The sequence below is a fragment of the Stegostoma tigrinum genome, chromosome 24, assembly GCF_030684315.1.
Source record: "Stegostoma tigrinum isolate sSteTig4 chromosome 24, sSteTig4.hap1, whole genome shotgun sequence".
Taxonomy (NCBI): domain Eukaryota; kingdom Metazoa; phylum Chordata; class Chondrichthyes; order Orectolobiformes; family Stegostomatidae; genus Stegostoma; species Stegostoma tigrinum.
This window is the reverse complement of record NC_081377.1, coordinates 16551209-16570083: the sequence shown is the minus strand read 5'-3', so window position 1 is coordinate 16570083 and position 18875 is coordinate 16551209. Positions and strand designations below refer to the sequence as shown.

At 43.6% G+C, this 18875-nt stretch overlaps 1 protein-coding gene across 7 annotated transcripts in view; it reads left to right on the top strand.

Moving 5' to 3' along the window:
- The window catches only part of LOC125464971 (zinc finger MYM-type protein 4-like), a 194792-nt gene that overhangs the window by 86286 nt on the left and 89631 nt on the right, over positions 1 to 18875 (top strand). The window lies entirely within an intron of this gene.

The following is an 18875-nucleotide window of genomic DNA, read 5'->3' as shown; positions in this document are numbered from 1 at the left end:
CGGAGAGGAGAGTATGGGTGGGGAGGTAGTTCAGTCCAGGGGAGACGGACAGGTCAAGGAGGTGGGATGAGGTTAGTAGGTAGGAAATGGAGGTGCGGCTTGGGATGGGAGGAAGGGATCCGACCCCACCACCCAAGACATTTTTCTGTCCCCACCCTTGTCTGCTTTCCGGAGAGACCGCTCTCTCCGTGACTCCCTTGTTCGCTTCACACTGCCGTCCAACCCCACCACACCTGGCTGGTTGTGCGATACAGTGGGGGGGAGGGGACAAACTGGGCTGGGTTTGGGATGCGTTGGGGGAAGGGGACATTTTGAAGCTGGTGAAGTCCACATTGATACCATTGGGCTGCAGGGTTCCCAAGCGGAATGTGAGTTGCTGTTCCTGCAAGCTTCGGGTGGCATCATTATGGCACTGCAGGAGGCCCATGATGGACATGTCTTCGAAAGAATGGGAGGGGGAGTGGAAATGGTTTGCGACTGGGAGGTGCAGTTGTTTATTGCGAACCGAGCGGAGGTGTTCTGTCTTCAACATCTCCCCTTCCCCCACCGCATCCCAAAACCAGCCCAGTTCATCCCCTCCCCCCACTGCACCACACAACCAGCCCAGCTCTCCCCCACCCACTGCATCCCAAAACCAGTCCAACCTGTCTCTGCCTCCCTAACTTGTTCTTCCTCTCACCCATCCCTTCGTCCCACCCCAAGCTGCACCTCCATCTCCTACCTACTAACCTCATCCCGCCTCCTTGACCTGTCCGTCTTCCCTGGGCTGACCTATCCCCTCCCTACCTCCCCACCTATACTCTCCTCTCCACCTATCTTCTTTTCTCCGTCTTTGGTCCGCCTCCCCCCCTCTCCCTATTTATTCCAGAACCCTCACCCCATCCCCCTCTCTGATGAAGGGTCTAGGCCCAAAACGTCAGCTTTTGTGCTCCTGAGATGCTGCTGGGCCTGCTGTGTTCATCCAGCCTCACGTTTCATTATCTTGGATTCTCCAGCATCTGCAGTTCCCATTATCACTTTTCTATTGGTATCTGGCCTGGAAAGATAATGCAACTTAATTACTGATCTAAGGACACTGCAGATGTATCAGCACCAAGCTGCTGCCTTGCTCAGAGCTGACAGCTCTTTGGATGTTGAATTGGTGAATCACAGCAGAACCGGTTCTGACTGGGTTTGGATGGAGGTGACTTTTGAAAGCTTTTGGAGATGGTGCTGTTTTGTTTTATTCCCTCTCGTTTCTTTCCAGTTATCAAATCACTGAATGTTCTGAGTAAGGAATCCCAAACTGTGAGAAACAAGTAAATATTTTGAGAAGTCTGCTAAAGCTGTTTGTCATAACTGGTGACTTTGGAATTCATGTAAAGTATGCAGTTCTAGCGCCTGTGAACAACCCATTGTCTAGCGATTTCACAAAGGCGTGGTATCAGTCATAGGAAGCTGTTTATTCTGCTGGCAAATTACAATTGCTTTATTTAAAAAAAAGTTTTTTAACTGTCTGCCTGTGTGAAAGTGGGGGTTATGATCAGGAAAAAAATAGGCTTTAGGTCATAAACAATAGGCAATAAAATTAATATTTATCTGTGTTCAGCTAAAGTTACATTAATAATTTATTAATTTTTGTTCAAGGTATAAGCTTGGTGTCCAAGATCTGATACTTGTAAAGTCTAGTTAGGAACAATTGGCAGTTTGGAGGGTGATTAATTGTTTTAATTTCATTTATGTTGTGAATCCAGCGATAATGAGGCTGATTTGATTGGGCTTGCTTATCCATGTGTTGTAGCTCAGTGTAGAAATTGATATAACGCAAGAGTATCATCGGTTTGTTAGCTTGAGTTGTTGCAAGTGGTTAATCAAGAGGACATTTGGCTGCTGAAGGCATTTGTCATGTGAAAGTTCTACTGAAGGCGATGACCCATGTGTTTTTGGAAGTGTTTTCTTCTTGTGGCCTTATCCGTTCAACACCAAAATAAGCTGGGACGTATTCCAAAAGAAGGTTGGTTTCCCCATTGACATAATCGGGTTCCAAGAATAACCACGTGAGCTAAGGTTGTCATGAGAATGAACAGCTAAAAATCAGAGTAGTTAGACTACTAATTGTAGTTGGGTTGGGTTGGGTCAGACTTTTTTTTTGGCAGTTCAGTAAATTGAGAATTTGTGTACAGAAACAACTCTTAATATTCTTTCTGAATGGAATGGATTTCTGTTCGGTAGTCTTGGAATAAATGCTAGGATTGAAGCAGCATTCTGGGAATAGAGCAGAGACTGTGTTACACTGTATGTTATACTTTTAGAAAGAGCAGAAAGCAAAAGATAGGATAAAGTGGATTAGACAGGATCCATTGCTGCTTGGTCTAAGACCCATGTAAGGATGTGCGAAAAAGGGAGACTTTGGCAATTCTGAGCTTTAGTGTAATCATGATCTGAAAAGGAGATTTTTTTGAAGGAACACACCTTGGTGGGTAACTTTGCCTGGGCACTTCAAATGGAATATGGTTGCTGGAATATGGTTATGTCAATCAAAGTTTAAACTATTGAATGGGAAATGAGAAATCCTGCAAAATGGAGACCAAACTGGAGAGACTGAGATTGCTTGTGTGAGAAGTAATGTATGTGTTTGTACTTACATGAGAAAGAGTTTGTATTGATTAGTTGGAGTGAAGCTCGTCTCTTTGAAATACGCTTTGCCTGGTAATGTTTGAATTATGTCAATTTCTGAAGGCAGAAAAGTTGCTGTTGACTCGGATTCTTTCTGTCTTCAAATGTCAATGGTCTTGATGGGGTTTGCAACAATGGTGAGATTGCAATTTTTTTGATAGCTGGAAAATTGGGGAAGTTGGGATATTTTGTATGATGGGCATTTAAGACCGGTGAAGACCATTTAAGTGACATGACAATGAGTGGTTGAAATAAGACAAAAAGCTTTTGGAAATTGCAGCTAGACCTATTGGCTCAGATATTTGTTGAGAAGAAGCATTCTTATTATAGTTTGTACTCGGCAGCAGTTTAATTTGAAGCTGCAACAACGCAGCTTGATTTGCTTTCCTGAAAAAACAAATGAGAAAGAGAGGAAGCTGTTGGAGAGCCATCCAAAATTGGCAAAATTTATTAATGAATGCTCAGACCTGTTTCTGAAAGGTCCACATCAAGTCTTGCCAATGATGCTGAAGAATTTTAGTGAACGTCTGCATAGAATTTGATTTGACCTGGTTTTTGTTGGCTGCCACTTTGGGTGACTTTTTTAAAGCAAAACATAAATTGTGGCTGGTATTCTAAAGACTTCTTTCCTTCTGAATGGAGAGGTTTTGAGATCTGCATTAACAGTAGTTGATGCCATTCTGCTGTCTGTTGACACCTAGTCTGTTGCTTGTGCAACAATTTATAATTTCTAAATTGGAGAACTCTCACTGATATCATAGCCATACAGCACATAAACAGACCCTCTGGCCCAACTTGTCCATACTGATCAAATTTTTAAAAACTAAACTCGTCTCACCTGCCTGTGTTTGGTCTGTATCCCTCCAGAGTTTTCCTGTTCACATACCTATCCAAGTATCTTTTAAATGTTGTACCTGTACCTCCAAGTAACAGTTGCTCTGGCAGTTCCATCCTCATACGAACGTCTTTCGGGGTAAAAACATTGCCCCTCGCGTCCAGTTTAAATCTTTCTGCTCTAACTTTAAAAGTATGCCTCCCACCCACCCCCAAATTTTGAACTCCACCAACTTAGGAAAGAAGATCTTTGCTATTCGCCTCACCTGTGCTCCCTAATGATGATACACATCTCTGTAAGGTCACCCCTCAACCTCTTAGGTTCCAGTGAAACAAGTCCCAAGCCTATCCACTCTCTCTGAACTCAAACCTTCCAGTTCTGGCAACATCTGATAAATCTTTTCTGAACCCTCTCCAATTTAATAATATCCTTCCTATAGCAATGAGACCAGAATATACAAGTACTCCAAACAAAAACAGATATTGCTGGAAAAGCTCAGCAGGGCAGGCAGCATCGGTGAAGAAAAATCAGAGTTGACAATTTGAGTTGAGTGGACCTCCCTCAGAACTGATGGTAGCTAGGAAAATGTTGATTTTATATGCAGAGGATAGGGTTGGGGGTGGGGTGGTGGCAGAGTGGGGGTACGGAGTAAATGATAGGTGGGAATTGAGCCCAAAGAGAGAAAAGAACAGTTGGACAGACAAAGGAGTTGATAACGAGATAGCAAGGTGTAGAACTGGATGAACGTACCAGGCCGAGCAGGAAGGCTGACATTTCGGGCCTAGACCCTTTTCCCTCATTTCTGAAGGCGACGGGGGTTCTGAAGTAATTAGGGAGAGAGAGGGATGTGGATAGAAGATGGATAGAGGAGCAGATAGGTGGAAAGGAGACAGACAGGTCAGAGGCGGGGATAGAGCCAGTAAAGGTGAGTGTAGGTGGGGAGGTAGGGAGGAGATAGGTCAGTCCAGGGAGGACGGACAGGTCAAGGGGGACAGATGAGATTAGGTGGGAGGTGGGGATAGGTGGGAGGAAGGACAGATTAGGGAGGCGTCGACGAGCTGAGCTGGGTTTGGGATGCGGTAGGAGGAGGGGAGATTTTGAAGCTTGTGAAGGCCACATTGATACCGTTAGGTTGCAGCGTTCCCAAGCGGAATAGGAGTGGCTGTTACTGCAACCTTCGGCGGGGGCATTGTTGTGGCACTGCAGGAGGCCCAAGATGGACATGTCTGAGGAATGGGATGGGGGGTTGAAATGGTTTGTGACTGGGAGGTGCAGTTGTTTAGTGCGAACTGAGCGTGAGATGTTAATGTTAATGGGTTAACATCCCACGAATTTGTATGCTCCTTATCTCCTCATACAGGGGTATGTGAACACTGTCCCAACTTCTTGCCCGAATAGGATTGGGTGTGAAATATCTGTAAATATAAAAAGCATTAAGCTCTACTCTCACTGCAGCCTACTCCTGTTTCTGCTGAACTGGCCAAGGTAGTGACCTTTGATCAAGTCGGGCAGTTGTCATCACTTGAAATCGCATCCTGTCGTTATCATACACTTCGTGATGATCAAAGCTGTATCCTGTTCTCGTTATAGTGGTGTGACCACATACTCTTGAACTTTCGGATGTAGTAATTGTCCTGTGTATCCGCCAATTCCAAGGGTATAAAAGTGGGGACTGTCCCCTGTTTGGGGAAATTCGCTCACAATACTCTGCACTCTCTGCTGGGTTGTGTACGACGATCCTCTGCAGCTTTTATCTGCTTAATAATAAAGAATTGTGTTTTTGTAACCAGGGCAGTGTCTTGTTGTTGCATCAAGTCCATGAGGGTCTCTGAAAAATGAATCTAACAAGTATAGGTGTCCAGCTTCACACTTTGTTATCTTGGATTCCCCAGCATCTGCAGTTCACATTATCTCTGATCACAATTTTAACCTCACTGCGAAGCCTCTTCCAGGGATGCCTAACCTGAAGAAGTTACCCTCCTCCCTCTGGACCAACCTCAGGGAATCTCTCTCCCACTGCACCACCTATCATCTTTTCTCTCCATCTTCGGTCCGCCTCCCCCTCTCTCCCTATTTATTTCAGAACCCTCTCCCCATCCCCCTTTCTGATGAAGGGTCTAGGCCCGAAACATCAGCTTTTGTGTTCCTGAGATGCTGCTTGGCCTGCTGTGTTCATCCAGCTTCACACTTTGTTATCTAACAAGTGTAGGTGTTTTGCAAAGCGGTCCCCAAACCTTTGCTTGGTTCCCTGATGTAGACGAGGCCACAACAGTAACAGCGGATGCAGTATACTGCATGAGCAGATGTGCAGGTGCTTGATATGGAAAGTCTTCTTGGGGCCTGGGATCAGGGTGAGGGGGGAGGTGTCAGGGCAGGTGTAGCATTTCCTGCGGTTGCAGGGAAAAGTGCCGGGTGTGGTGGGAGTGGAGGGGAGTGTGGATCTGGGTAGGAGCTTAAGTGGATGTTAATGGGTATGGTTGGTGACAAAGAATAGGTAGCATGTAATGGCACACTATGATAACAAGGCCTGATGCGTGGGTTACGGGGCTAGGACGTGGGTGAGTTTGGGCCCGAAAAATATTGAACTTAAAATTGAGTACAGAGGCCTACAGGGTCTCCAAGCGGAAAATGAGAATTTGCATTCAACCTCTGAGCCAGATCATGATCAACTCTTTGTCTGTCGAACTGTTCCTCTCCCTCCTTGAGCTCCATCCCCACCTGTCATTTACTTCTTATCCCCTCCATCCCACTCTATCTTCTACATACAAACCAACATTTTCCTAGCTACCATTAGTTCTGAGAACGTTCACCGGACCTGAAATATTAACTCTAATTTTTCTTTCCAGATGTTGCCAGACCTGCTGAGCTTTTCCAGCAACTTCTGTTTTTGTTCAAGTACTCAAAGGCCTCACCTACATCCTGTACAACCTCAACATAACGTCTCGACTCCTATACTCAATGGCCTGAGCAATGAAGGCAAGCGTGCTCAACACCTGCTCATTAACCACCCTGTCTAGCTGTGATGTGATAAATGCAACCTGGCTTGTTACCTGACTAATTGTCTTGGACCGCTTGAGGTCTGATTTTAGTTTAGAAAATTGATTCCTTAAATGAACAGAATCAATCAGTATACAATTGTGAATGATAGTCTTTTTAATTATCTATTTGCTTGTAAATTTCCAATTTAAAACTTTGTCATAATTGTCATATCCAACTAAATGGAAAATTAATAGAGAACATACATTTTTTAACTTGGCCTTCATTTAACTACTTTGTCTTCTCAACCTGCCCTTTTATTCTCACTGTTGATGCACAGTATTTTTAAGCATCCACCCGTCGGTCTCCTCTGAAGCATCTGAAAATTTGACCTCCAGTTCCCATTTTACACTGCTTCTCTGAACCCGTATGCCGCTTGTACGTTCTCAACTTGCTTTTTAACATTCTATCTGTGATAGCATGCCACTTGCTTTCAGGCAAATATTAGGAAAAGCAAAACCATTGTTTTTCGCCATTTTTTTGTAAGCTTGGTACCAGTGTTTCCTATTAGTTGGAAGATTGCGCAGCATCCTAAAAGACCGCAAACAGGCTGTTTTGTAGTTCTACTCCTTTAGGTTCCTTGGTTCCAAGTTCAAGTGGTTGTGTGTTTTTAAAAGATCACCAAAGCATTTAGAAAGAAAATAGATGAAATGTTGCCCCATTCCCTGTCTTATGATTGTGACTCCATTCTTGCCCACTAAGCAAGAACCAACCTAAACAAGTGTGCCACGATCATTACAGATTTCATTTGTATGAGGAAGGCAGTAGCGCAATGGTATTTTCATTGGACTGTTAATCCAGAAACGCAGATCATGTTCTGGGGACCTGAGTTCAAATCCTGCAATGACAGCTGGTAGAATTTGAATTCAACAAATATTTGGAACTAAGAGTCTGTTGATGACTCTGAATCCACTGTCAATTGTTGGAAAAACCCATCTGGTTTACTAATACCCTTTAAAGAAGGAAACTGCCATCGTTACCTGGTCTGGCTTACATGCACATCCAGACCCATAGCAATGTGGTTGATTCTTAATTGTCCTCCGGGCAATTCGAGATGGGCAGTAAATGCTGCCTAGCCAGTGACGCCCTCATCCCATGAATGAATTTTGTAAAAAGTGTGTAGAAAACTAAATGCCAACGATATTAATCTGATTTGTTTCTCATCTGGAAATCTTGTTGAACTGGGAAATCTACTCCCTACTGAAGTCCAGGTCTTAGTCACACAAGTTAGGTAGCCCTAATCCCTCTAGGAAATCCATGTAGGACCTTCGTAGTGTTATCAGAGACACGAAGGGACAACACCAAACTAAGCTTGAGGCCCACACCAACCACGTGGACACCCGTGGTTTGCGGCAAGTTTTACCTAATATAACAGACTATAAAGTGAAGTTGAACAGAATTGTGAGCAACAGCACGTCGCTACCTGATGAGCTGAACGTGTCCTGTGCTTCTTTTGAACAAGAAGTCAGTGAAATGGTCACCTGTCCCAACAGGCTCGGGTGCACCTGTACCCACAGTCACTGCTGCAGCCGTTTAGATTTGGCCTTCTTTGGAGTGAACCCATGAAAAGCAACTGGTCCAGCTGGAGTCCTGACTGTGCACTTGGATCCAATGCAGGCCAGGTGGTGGGAGTATTCGCAGACATCTTTAACCTTGCCATACTCCAATCTAAAACTCTCACCTACTTCAAGAAGACCACCAACATCCTGCTGACAGGAAAAACCATGCAGAGTGCCTCAATGACTACTGTCTGATGGCTCTGATCTCCATAATTATGAAGTGGTTAGAAAGGTTCGTCATGGCTCACGTGAACTATAGCCTCCCAAATTGCCTTGATCCTTTGCAATTTGCCTACTGATGCAACAGGTCCAAGGAAGATGCCGTCTCCCTGGCCCTACACTCATCTCTGTGGACCATCTGGACAAAAAAAGATACCTGCGTCGGGCTCCTACTTCGTGACTATAGTTGTGCCTTCACCACCATAATTCCAACCAAACTCATCTCTAAACTCTGAGACCGAGGTTTCAGCTCCCTCTTCTGGAACTGGATCTTCAACTTTCTGGCGCATGGATTGCAATCAGTAAGAATAGGCAGCAACCCCTTCTGTACCAGAAGTTGTCAGCATCAGTGCCCTGCGAGGCTGTGTATTCACTCCTCTGCTATACTTGTTATACACTCATGACTGTGTGGCCCAATTCAATTTACAAGTTTGCTGATGACAGCACTGTTGTAGGTTGGATCTTGAACAAAGATGAGACAGAATACTAGAGAATAGATTGAGTGAGTGCTTAACGACATGGTGTTAAGACAACAATTTCTCCACCAGTGTCAGCAAAACAAAGGAACTGGCCATTGACTTCAGGGAGCAAAGTGGAGGGCACACCACTGTCTGCAGTAATGGTGCTGAGGTGGCAAAGGTCGAGGGCATCACAGCGCCAGGGACCTGGGGTCAATTCCACCCTCGGGTGACTGTCTGTGTGGAGTTTTCACATTCTCTCAGTGCCTGTGTGGGTTTCCTCCGGTTGCTGTGATTTCCTCCCACAATCCAAAGATGTCCAGGCTAGGTTGATTGGCCATGTGTTCAGGGATATGTAGCTGAGGTAGGTTATGAGGTGATGGGTCTGGGTGGAATGCTGCAAGGGTCGGTGTGGACTTGTTGAGCTGAAGGCCCTGTTTCCACACTGTAGAGATTCTTAAAAAGCGCACAATCTTTTAAAGGAACCACACAATGCTTTCCCCACTCGCATTTATAAATGCCAAATTCTAAATTTCAGCCTTCTCCATCCACAAGTCATGTACCCAACTTTGCAACAAAATCAGTCACTACTTCATGTTGGAGTTGATTTTTCACAACCTCAGTATCCTATTTGGCTGAGAGTTGGAAGTTATAACAATACGTATTGTGAAACTCAGTGTAGTTTACGTCTGATTTTTGCTGGCAATGACTTTCGTATTATATGCAGACCTGTGCTGTCTCTCTTGTTGTAAAGATACATTATCTAAAATATTAACTTATGTGACTAGACATTTGTGCATATGTCTTGCACAACACAGCCAGTGTGTTTGACCTTGCAGCAATAATGCTGCATTTGCAAGGAATAAACTGCTTGTGTGGAGATGCCAAGTTTGCAACACTTCTAGTGAAAAGTCGCATGACCTAATTTGTGGGTTAAGGAAAAGATACTGAATTTGAACAGAAAGCCAGGGAGAATGCCCTGCGACAACTGCTTTTTTCCCTTTGCTCTTTTCTCTGAAACTCCTTTTATCCAAATCTTGAGAGTTGTAAACCCACTGGAAGCCCTTATTGTCACAAGTGAAGGGTTCCTAAAGGTAGAATTCAAAACCTACCATTGCTGCCTTCAGAAAAGAAATGTCAGCGGGCTGCATGTGACTCAGGAAGGCACTCCGCTGCCAACAGCTTGAGTGCGAGGTGACCTTGGCTGGAAACAAGCATTTGGACCATTTGTGAATAATTTTTTTCTGTATTAACTGCCACTTGACAAAAATACTTTGAAAAATTCTGCAATGTTTAAAGTTATTTTCCAGATTTCAGGTGCACGTACATGTTATTTTTCAACAAGTGTACTTACATATATTTGCACGGTTTAAGTCTTCTGCTAATAATCTTTAGATATTTGCTTGAGTAAGTTTTGTTTGCAAAAAGCTAGTTTTCAATTTGTTTATTTAGCAATCCGGCTAATCTGCTGATAGTTAGAAACATATAGCCTGAATAATTGATAATAATGTTTAATTATTTTATTGTATAATCAAACATTTACAATACATTCAATATATTTATATATTATATATAGTTATTTAAGTTCTAACAATTTTGATATTGGCACTTAGACTATTCATAAAATATTGATTAAATATAACATTATAAAATACACAATTAAATTTAAGTGTAGTTAACACTAGCTGCCTTTATTATAAATAGTGTGGGGATTATTACAGCTAGATACCAGTCTGGATTTTCAAAGTTTTATTCCCGATTTCCCACTCAAGATAGTTGCAGTAGCATTTTAATGATGTAATTATGATTGTAGTGCAGTTTCATGGATATATAAATCTCTGGCGAGCAACCCACAAGACCATGCACTTTACTGAATAAAATGGTCTAGTTGTGTCATTGAATGCAGTGGAGAATCCCTGTTGTTGCCCTCAACTTTTCTCATGGGTTTACCGGGCAATGATGATGACACCAGACATTTCCTTGGAAGCTCTAAAGCCACATTGTTTCTGATGGCATTTCTGCAGAGACAGACAATTCAGAAATTTCCCTGGAGGCGGCAACGAGGAAGTACCCTTAACGGTTTTCATCGCATGAAGGTTACAGTGATTATATTCCTGAACGTCAAAATTCACACAACTCTAGGTTATAGCCGAACAGGTTCATTTAAAAACACTAGCTTTTGAAGCATTGCTCCTTCTTCAGGTGTAGTGAGAGAGACATCAAGACACAGAACTTAACAAGTAAAAGATCAAAAGATCATAGAACAGACACGGCTGTATTGAATAAACGAAAAACAGCTTGTTAATTCCCGCCTGTTAAATCTAAAGAGTTGCAGGTTTCAATTGATTAAAATGAAAATCCCAGAATTTCTTTGAAGTCACTGCCCCAAGATATTGAAATGCTCTTTTAGTGTATACAGTAGGTTACAGTTCAGGTCAGACAATGCATTTTCAGTGTGAGGGCTTGTTTAGAATCTGTGTTTTAACCCGGGATCCAACTTGTTTCATTTCCAAAGCAGGAATTTATAAAATACCCCATTGACTGTTTCTACAAATTGTGTGCTTTTTGAACAAAATAGAATATATCTACAAATACAAATCTGTAAATGCAAATCCACCCCATGTGTGTGCGTGCATGCCTGTGTGTGCACATGCCTACATGTATTGGCAGGGGGTTGGTGGGGGGGCGCGGTGGGGTGGTGGTGGGGAGGGGTGGAGTGTGTCTGAGTGCCTCTGTGTCTATGTGTGAGGAAGAGAGAGAGAGTGTGTGTGTGTGTGTGTGTGTGTGTGTGTGTGTGTGTGTGTTGGGGGCGGGGTCAGCTGTAGGGCAGGATCACGGTTGATGCTGTCTTGAGTGATGCATAAATTTGTTCCTCTGAGACAGGTAAGAAGGGGTAAGATTAAGGAGCCTTGGATGACGGGTACAGAGGTGCATGTCAAAAAGAAAAAGGCAGCTTACATAAGGTGGAGGAAGCAAGGGTCCAGCACAGCTTTAGAGGATTACAGGCTTGCTCGGAAGGAGCTCAAAAGTGGACTGAGGAGGGCCAGGAAGGGGCACGATTAAAGGCTTGGCAGGAAGGATTAGGGAGAACCCAAAGGCATTTTACTCCTACGTGAGGAATAAGAGAACAATCTGGGAGAAGGTAGGGCCGATCAGGGATAGCGTAGGGAACTTGTGCGTGGAGTCTGAGCAGATAGGGGAAGCCCTAAATGGGTTTTTTGCTTCGGTTTTCACTAAGGAAAGGGACCTTGTTGTGAATGAGAACTTTGAGGAGCAGGAAAACAGGCTTGAACAGATTGAGATTGAGGGAGTTGATGTGCTGGAAATTTTGGCAAACATGAAGATTGATAAGTCCCCAGGGCTAGACCAGATTTATCTTAGGTTGCTCCGGGAAGCGAGAAAGGAGGTTGCTAAGTCGCTGGCGAAGATCTTTGCTTCCTCACTCTCCATGGGAGTCGTACCGGAAGATTGGACAGAGGAAAATGTTGTTCCTCTTTTCAAGAAAGGGAATAGGGAAATCCCTGGAAATTACAGTCCAGTCAGTCTTAGGTCTGTGGTCAGCAAGGTTTTGGAAAGAATTCTGAGGGATAGGATTTGTGACTATTTGGAAAAGCATAGCGTGATTAAAGGGCATCAGCTTGGCTTTGTGAGGAGCAGGTCATGCCTCAAATCTTATTGAGTTCTTTGAGGAGGTCACGAGACAGGTTGGCGAGGGTCGAGCAGTGGATGTGGTGTACATGGACTTCAGCAAGGCATTTGATAAGGTTCCCCACAGCAGGCTCATTTCATAAAGTCAGGAGGTATGGGATACGGGGTGATTTGGCTGTCTGGATTCAGAATTGGTTGGCTGACAGGAGGCAGAGAGTGGTTGTAGGTGGTAAATATTCTGCCTGGAGGTCAGTGCTGAGTGGTGTCCTGCAGGGCTCTGTTGTTGGGGCCTCTGCTCTTTGTAGTTTTTATAAATGACTTGGATGAGGAGGTTGAGGGGTGGGTTAGTATGTTTGCTGGTGACACAAAGGTTGGAGGTGCCGTTGATAGTATCGAGGGCTTTTGCACGCTTCAGCGAGACATTGACAGTATGCAGAGCTGGGCTGAGAAATGACAGATGGAGTTCAACCTGGATAAATGCGAGGTGATGCATTTTGGAAGGTCGAACTTAAATGCTGAATATAGGATTAAAGGCATGATTCTCAGCAGTGTGGAGGAACAGTGGGATCTTGGCATTCAAGTGCATAGCTCCCTCAAAGTTGCCACCCAAGTGGAAAAGGTTGTTAAAACATATGGTGTTTTGGCTTTCATTAACAGGGGGATCGAGTTTAAGAGCAGCGAGGTTATGCTGCAGCTCGACAAAACCCTGGTGAGACCACACTTGGAATATTGTGTCCAGTTCTGGTCGCCCTATTATAGGAAAGATGTGGAGGCTGTGGAGAGGGTGCAAAGGAGGCTTACCAGGATGCTGCCTGGACTGGAGGGCTTGTCTTACGAGGAGAGGTTGACTGAGCTCCGAGTTTTCTCTCTGGAGAGGAGGAGGAAGAGAGGTGACCTGATCGAGGTGTATAAGGTAATGAGAGGCATGGATAGAGTCGATAGCCAGACACCTCTCCCCAGGGCAGGATTGACTGCCACGAGGGGTCATAGTTTTAAGGTGTTAGGAGGAAGGTATAGAGGAGATGTCAGAGGGAGGTTCTTCACGCAGAGAGTTGTGAGCGCATGGAATAGTTTGCCAGTGGTAGTCGTGGAAGCAGAGTCATTAGTGACATTTAAGCGACTGCTGGACGTGCACATGGACAGCAGTGAGTTGAGGGGAATGTAGGTTAGGTCATTTTATTTTTGGATTAGGATTATTCCACGGCACAACATCGTGGGCTGAAGGGCCTGTACTGTGCTGTACTTTTCTACGTTCTATGTTCTAAATAGGTACTGAATGTGGCTATCTGCCTCTGGTAACTCTGTGTTTTAATGTATCCTGAAGGCTGCCTTCAAGGCATTTACCTGAAGATCCGAGGCCAAATGTCCTTGACTGCTGAAGTTCTCCCCCACTGGGGGGGGACCTCCCCTGTCTGGCAGTTGTTATGCAGTGTCCATTCATATTGTCATGGTGTATGCATGGTTTCGCCAATATACCATGCGTCTGGGGCATCTTTGCCTGCAGCATATGAGAAGGACAGAGTTGGCCAAGTCGTGTGTATCAGCTGTACACGTGGTGGGCGGTATTCCCACATGTTATTGGTAGTGTCCGTGTCCATGATCTGACATGTCTTGCACAGGTTGCTACAGCAGAGCTGTGACATGTTGTGGTTGATGTTGCCCTGAAGGCTGAGTAGTCTAAGGTTTTGTGGTTGTTTAAAGATAAGAAGTGGAGGTGTAAGGAAGATCTTGGCATGGTGCTTGTAGTCATCGATGTGTTGAATGCTGCGTCGAGCAGGGCATAGTTTCTATGCTCCTGGGAAGTACTGGATGATGAAGCGTACCCTATTAGTTGTGTATTGTCTGTCTTCTTTTGAGGAGGCCATTATGGTTTTTTGCTGTGGCGCGTCGGAACTGGTGATCAGTGAGTTGAGAATTCTATCCTGTTCGTATGAGGGCGTCCTTCAACATCCTTTATCCGAGCAGATCCTGTGTATGCACGTGGTTTGTTTGTAGAGGATGGCTGTTTTAATATGTTTAGGGTGGAAGCTAGAGAGGAGTAGCATTGTGGGATTTTCTGTAGGTTTGTGGTAAAGTGAGGTATTGAGGTGTCTGTCCTTGATAGAGATACGTATGTCCAAGAATGAGACTGATTCTGCCCTCGTGCCCCCCTCCCCCCCCCAACCCTTGCGTAACCTCACCTGCACGCCCCTGCCTGCATGCCCTCCCTTGCCCGCCCCCCCCGCCTGCCTGCCCTCTTTCCTCTTCTCAAGTCTATTCAGTCAGTTTGCATTTGCAGATTTTGATGTGTAAATATAGGTTATTTTGTTTTAGCGCACAATTTTTGTAGAAACAGTTAATGGGGCATTTTGTAAATTCTTTCTTTGGAAATAAAAGCAGTTGGATCCCGGGTTAAAACACAGATTCTAAACAAGCCCTCACACTGAAAATGCATTGTCTGACCTGAGCTGTCACCTCTTGTATACACTAAAAGAGTATTTTGTTATCTCGAGGCAGTGACTTCAAAGAAATTTTGAGATTTTCATTTTAATCAGTTGAAATCTACATCCCCTTTCTAACTGACTAAAGATTTAACAGGTGGGAGTTGACGGGGCCATTTTTTGTTTATTCAATACAGTTGTATCTGTTGTATGATCTTTTGAACTTTTACTTGTAAATTCTGTGTCTTGATGTCTCACACTCGCTACACCTGATGAAGGAGCAATGCTTTGAAAGCTAGTTTTCAAATAAATTTGCTGGCTTATAACCTTGTGGCATCTGATTTTTGACTTTGTCCAACGCAGTCCAACACTGACACCTTAATAACATGCGTCCCTGAAGTCAGGGGTGTTTTTTTTTCAAAATCCACAAGATAAGTGTTTGAAACCTTGGGCCTAAAATTCATGATCTTTTAAGATCTTAGTTGGGTACCTCCAGAACTATGCTGTGATTTCTTGTTGCTGCACTCCCATTGCTGGAGGATCACTGTTGATTCTACCACAGATTACTGGGAATGCACAGAATATTTGGAAAGGCAAATAGTGCTAGCGTAGTGAATAAAATATCCGAGGGTGTTGTTGAAGTTGGGGTGGAAAAAGTGAAGTCTGAGTCAGGGTAATGGATGTAATGTGAATATGAGTATAATTAATTAATGAGGGAGCTATAGGCACTGCCATATGGAAATATAATCATGTGGTGATAATGGAGACCTGGCACAAGGAAGGCTAGGACTGGATGTTAAATATTGCAGGGCACAAGGTTTTCAGAAAAGGAAGGAAAGGAGGAGGGAGTAATGGTATTGGTTGAGGAAAGCATTGCAGTGCTGGACAGATATGATGTGTGCGAAGGTTCGAAGACAGAATCACTTTGTTTATAACTAAGAACAAAAAGGGTGCAAGTGTAGCCAATAGACCACCATGGGAAGGATACTGAGGAACAAATCTGCAGGGAGAGATTCCAACATTGCCGTGTAGTTTTCATGGGACATGTCAATTACCCAAATATAAGCTGGGATTTTGGCATATGAAGGAGCAGCGAGGGCCAAGAGTCCTTGATTTTGTTCACGTGAATTTCCTGTAGCAGTATGAGTTCACTCCAAAAAAAAAAGTGCTGTTGGACCTAGTTCTGGAAATGGGGTGGATTGTGGCGAGTGGGGAGCATTTAGCAGACGCTGTTCATTGCGTTTGTAATGCTAAGGATGGTGGAGGAGAATGACCAGCATTAATCCAGAGCAAGAATGCATCAAGTGGCATGGGAGTCTACTTCAATAGGCCACAGTACAGCTGGGCGAGGTTGGCGGCAAAAACTGTACCTGAGCAATGGGCTACTTTTGAGGTCATGGTTTAGCTTGCGCCAGAGTATGTTCCCTCAAAAGGGAAAGGTAAGACAAACAAATCCAGAGCTCCCTGGATGACAAAGGAAGTAGAGATTGTTCATCATTTTAAAAAGTGCTTATGACATAAGTCAGGTGGAAAATACAATTGAGAACGAAGAGAAATGCCAAAGTTTCAGACAGGAAATGCATGTTGTGTAAGGATAGCAAAAAGGAGTTATGAGAAGATTTGGCAGCCAACATAAAGAAGAATCTCAAAGTCTTTTATCTGCACGAAGGTATTGAACGTATTCTAAAATGACGTGGAGGGCCGTTTAGAGACTATGAAGCAAATATGAATATTGAGACTGAGGGAATGGCTGATGTACTAAATGAATATATGGCCTCTGTACTTCCTGAGGGGGTAGCTACTACCCAGGCCATGGTGACAAAAGAAACACAAATCTCTGCCACTAAACGTGTTCAAATTTGCTGAACAATAAGTGTTGGGTTGATTGTTGGTACTGAAGTTGACAAGGCATCAGAACCAGAAGAGATGTATCCAAGGAGATTGAAGCAAGTAAAAGTAGGGATTACAGGGGCACTGGGCATGTTACAGTGACATGACGGACCCTTCAAACAGTTAGTCGTGATGAGTCAAGTGGGATCGAGGGGGATAGTGAAAATGCAGGAAAGTGGACATGAAAAGTATCAGATTGACCATCTTAATGAATGGTGGAACAGGGTCATGGACCAAACACCCTGCTCTTGTTCCTATTTCTCATGGTCTTCTGAAAGAAGCTTTATACAGAAGTTCCCCAAGGGCCTGTGTTGGTTTCCTGATATTTATTAATCTAGATCTTGGTGTGCCGGAGACACTTTGTAGCATTATCTGCATACTTTCAAAATTTAAATCATCTTAAATTGCAAAGAGAACGATGTAGGACTTGAAAAGGACACAAGATAAGTTTGTGTACCAGACAAATAGTTTGCACATGAAGGTCAGTTCAGAGAAGTGTGAAATGATATATTTTGATAGGAAACCATGGACAAAATAAAGGCTACAGTCTGAAAAGGGATGCAGGAGTAGAGGGGGTGTTGATGTGTACGAATCATTGAAGATGACAGGACAGGTTGAAAGACCAATTTTTCAAGTAGACAGTATCCTGAGTTTTATTAGTAGGGGCATAGAGTACAAGAACAGGGCCGTGATGCTTAACTTGCAAAACACATTTGGTAGACGTCAGCTGACATTTTGGGCACCGCATTAAATGAAGGATATGAATGTATTGGAGAGAGTGCTGAGGGATTTATAAGAATTGTTCTAGGAATGAGAAACTTCACTGTTGAGGATAGTTGATCGAGATTAAGACCCTCAACTTTAGAGAGGGGCTAAGTGGAGATCTGTAAGCAAAGTCATGGAGTGGTTAGAAAGAATCATTGGGGAGAAGCTTTTCGTGTTTGAAAAGGATCAAGAATGAAAGGACACAGCTTTAAGCTGACTTGTTGAAGAAAGAAATGTGATGTTGGGAAGGTACTTTTTCACAGTGAATGATTTAGGTCTGGAATGCACTATCCAGAAGTGTGGTGGAGGCAGGTTTAGTTGATACATTCAAGAGGGAGCAAAGTGATTATTTAAATAAACAACATACAAGGTTACAAGGGAAGAGCAAGAGAATGACACTAAACCCAGTGCTCATTTGGAGATCAGATGCAGATATGATGAATCAAATGGCCTCCTGTGCCATAATGTTTGTGTCCTGTGACTATCTCTGTCATTTGGAGCATTGTTGAAAATGTTCTTTGCAGCATTGTTATCCTTAAGAAGAGTGACCATCCTCCAAGTGGTTTGTTGGGCTTTCTCTTCCCACCACTGGTCTTTAATATTCTGGAATTTGTTTTGGGTGCTACTCTTGAGCTGTTGGAACGCTGCCATCTTGACTTGTAATCTTCAGATCTCTCAAGCTATAGAGGATGTTTGCTTTCGCTCCAAGAGGTTTCTGTAGCATTTTTATTATGCTAGTCCTATGTTGATTGTACTCAAAAACCTAGAGTTCTGAACACGTCATGTTCAGCTGACTATATTTGATCCCACTGTTCTGAAATTGTGAACAAATCCCTGTTGGTTATGAAGTGCTCTTAAAAGTTCTTGTTTGGTTGGAGCTGCTTTACCGAGGTGACGTTGATCTTACTCCTCTTGAACTGTTCATGTGATGTTGTTGTGCTAAATGGATGTTCATTACAGATTAAAGAAATCAATTCTCTGTCCAACAAGCATCTGTCCCCTGCATGGATTGAATGATACAGATGTAAGTTGGATGTTTTAACTCAAATAATAACATAATACAAAAGATGCTTGTACTTTGATCTGTGATACCTCTGCCTGGTTTTCTATTTGTTGTAAGGAGGCCATGCTGAATACACTTTTCCAGATGTTGAAGACCAATTACATTGGCATTTTCCGTCTGATTTTTCCCAGTAGTTTGTCTCCACACGTCTGAGTCATGGCTAACCCTGACACTGAAGTGCCCGAGGAGAAGGATGCTTTCTTATTTGGCGATAGCATTGAGAACTTTAAGGTTAAAATAGAGTTTTTTCTTAACACTTTCATCTGAGTCAACGATTGGGTCCTAGGAGCTGATGACAATGGCAGTATTGATTATGGTTGAACTGGA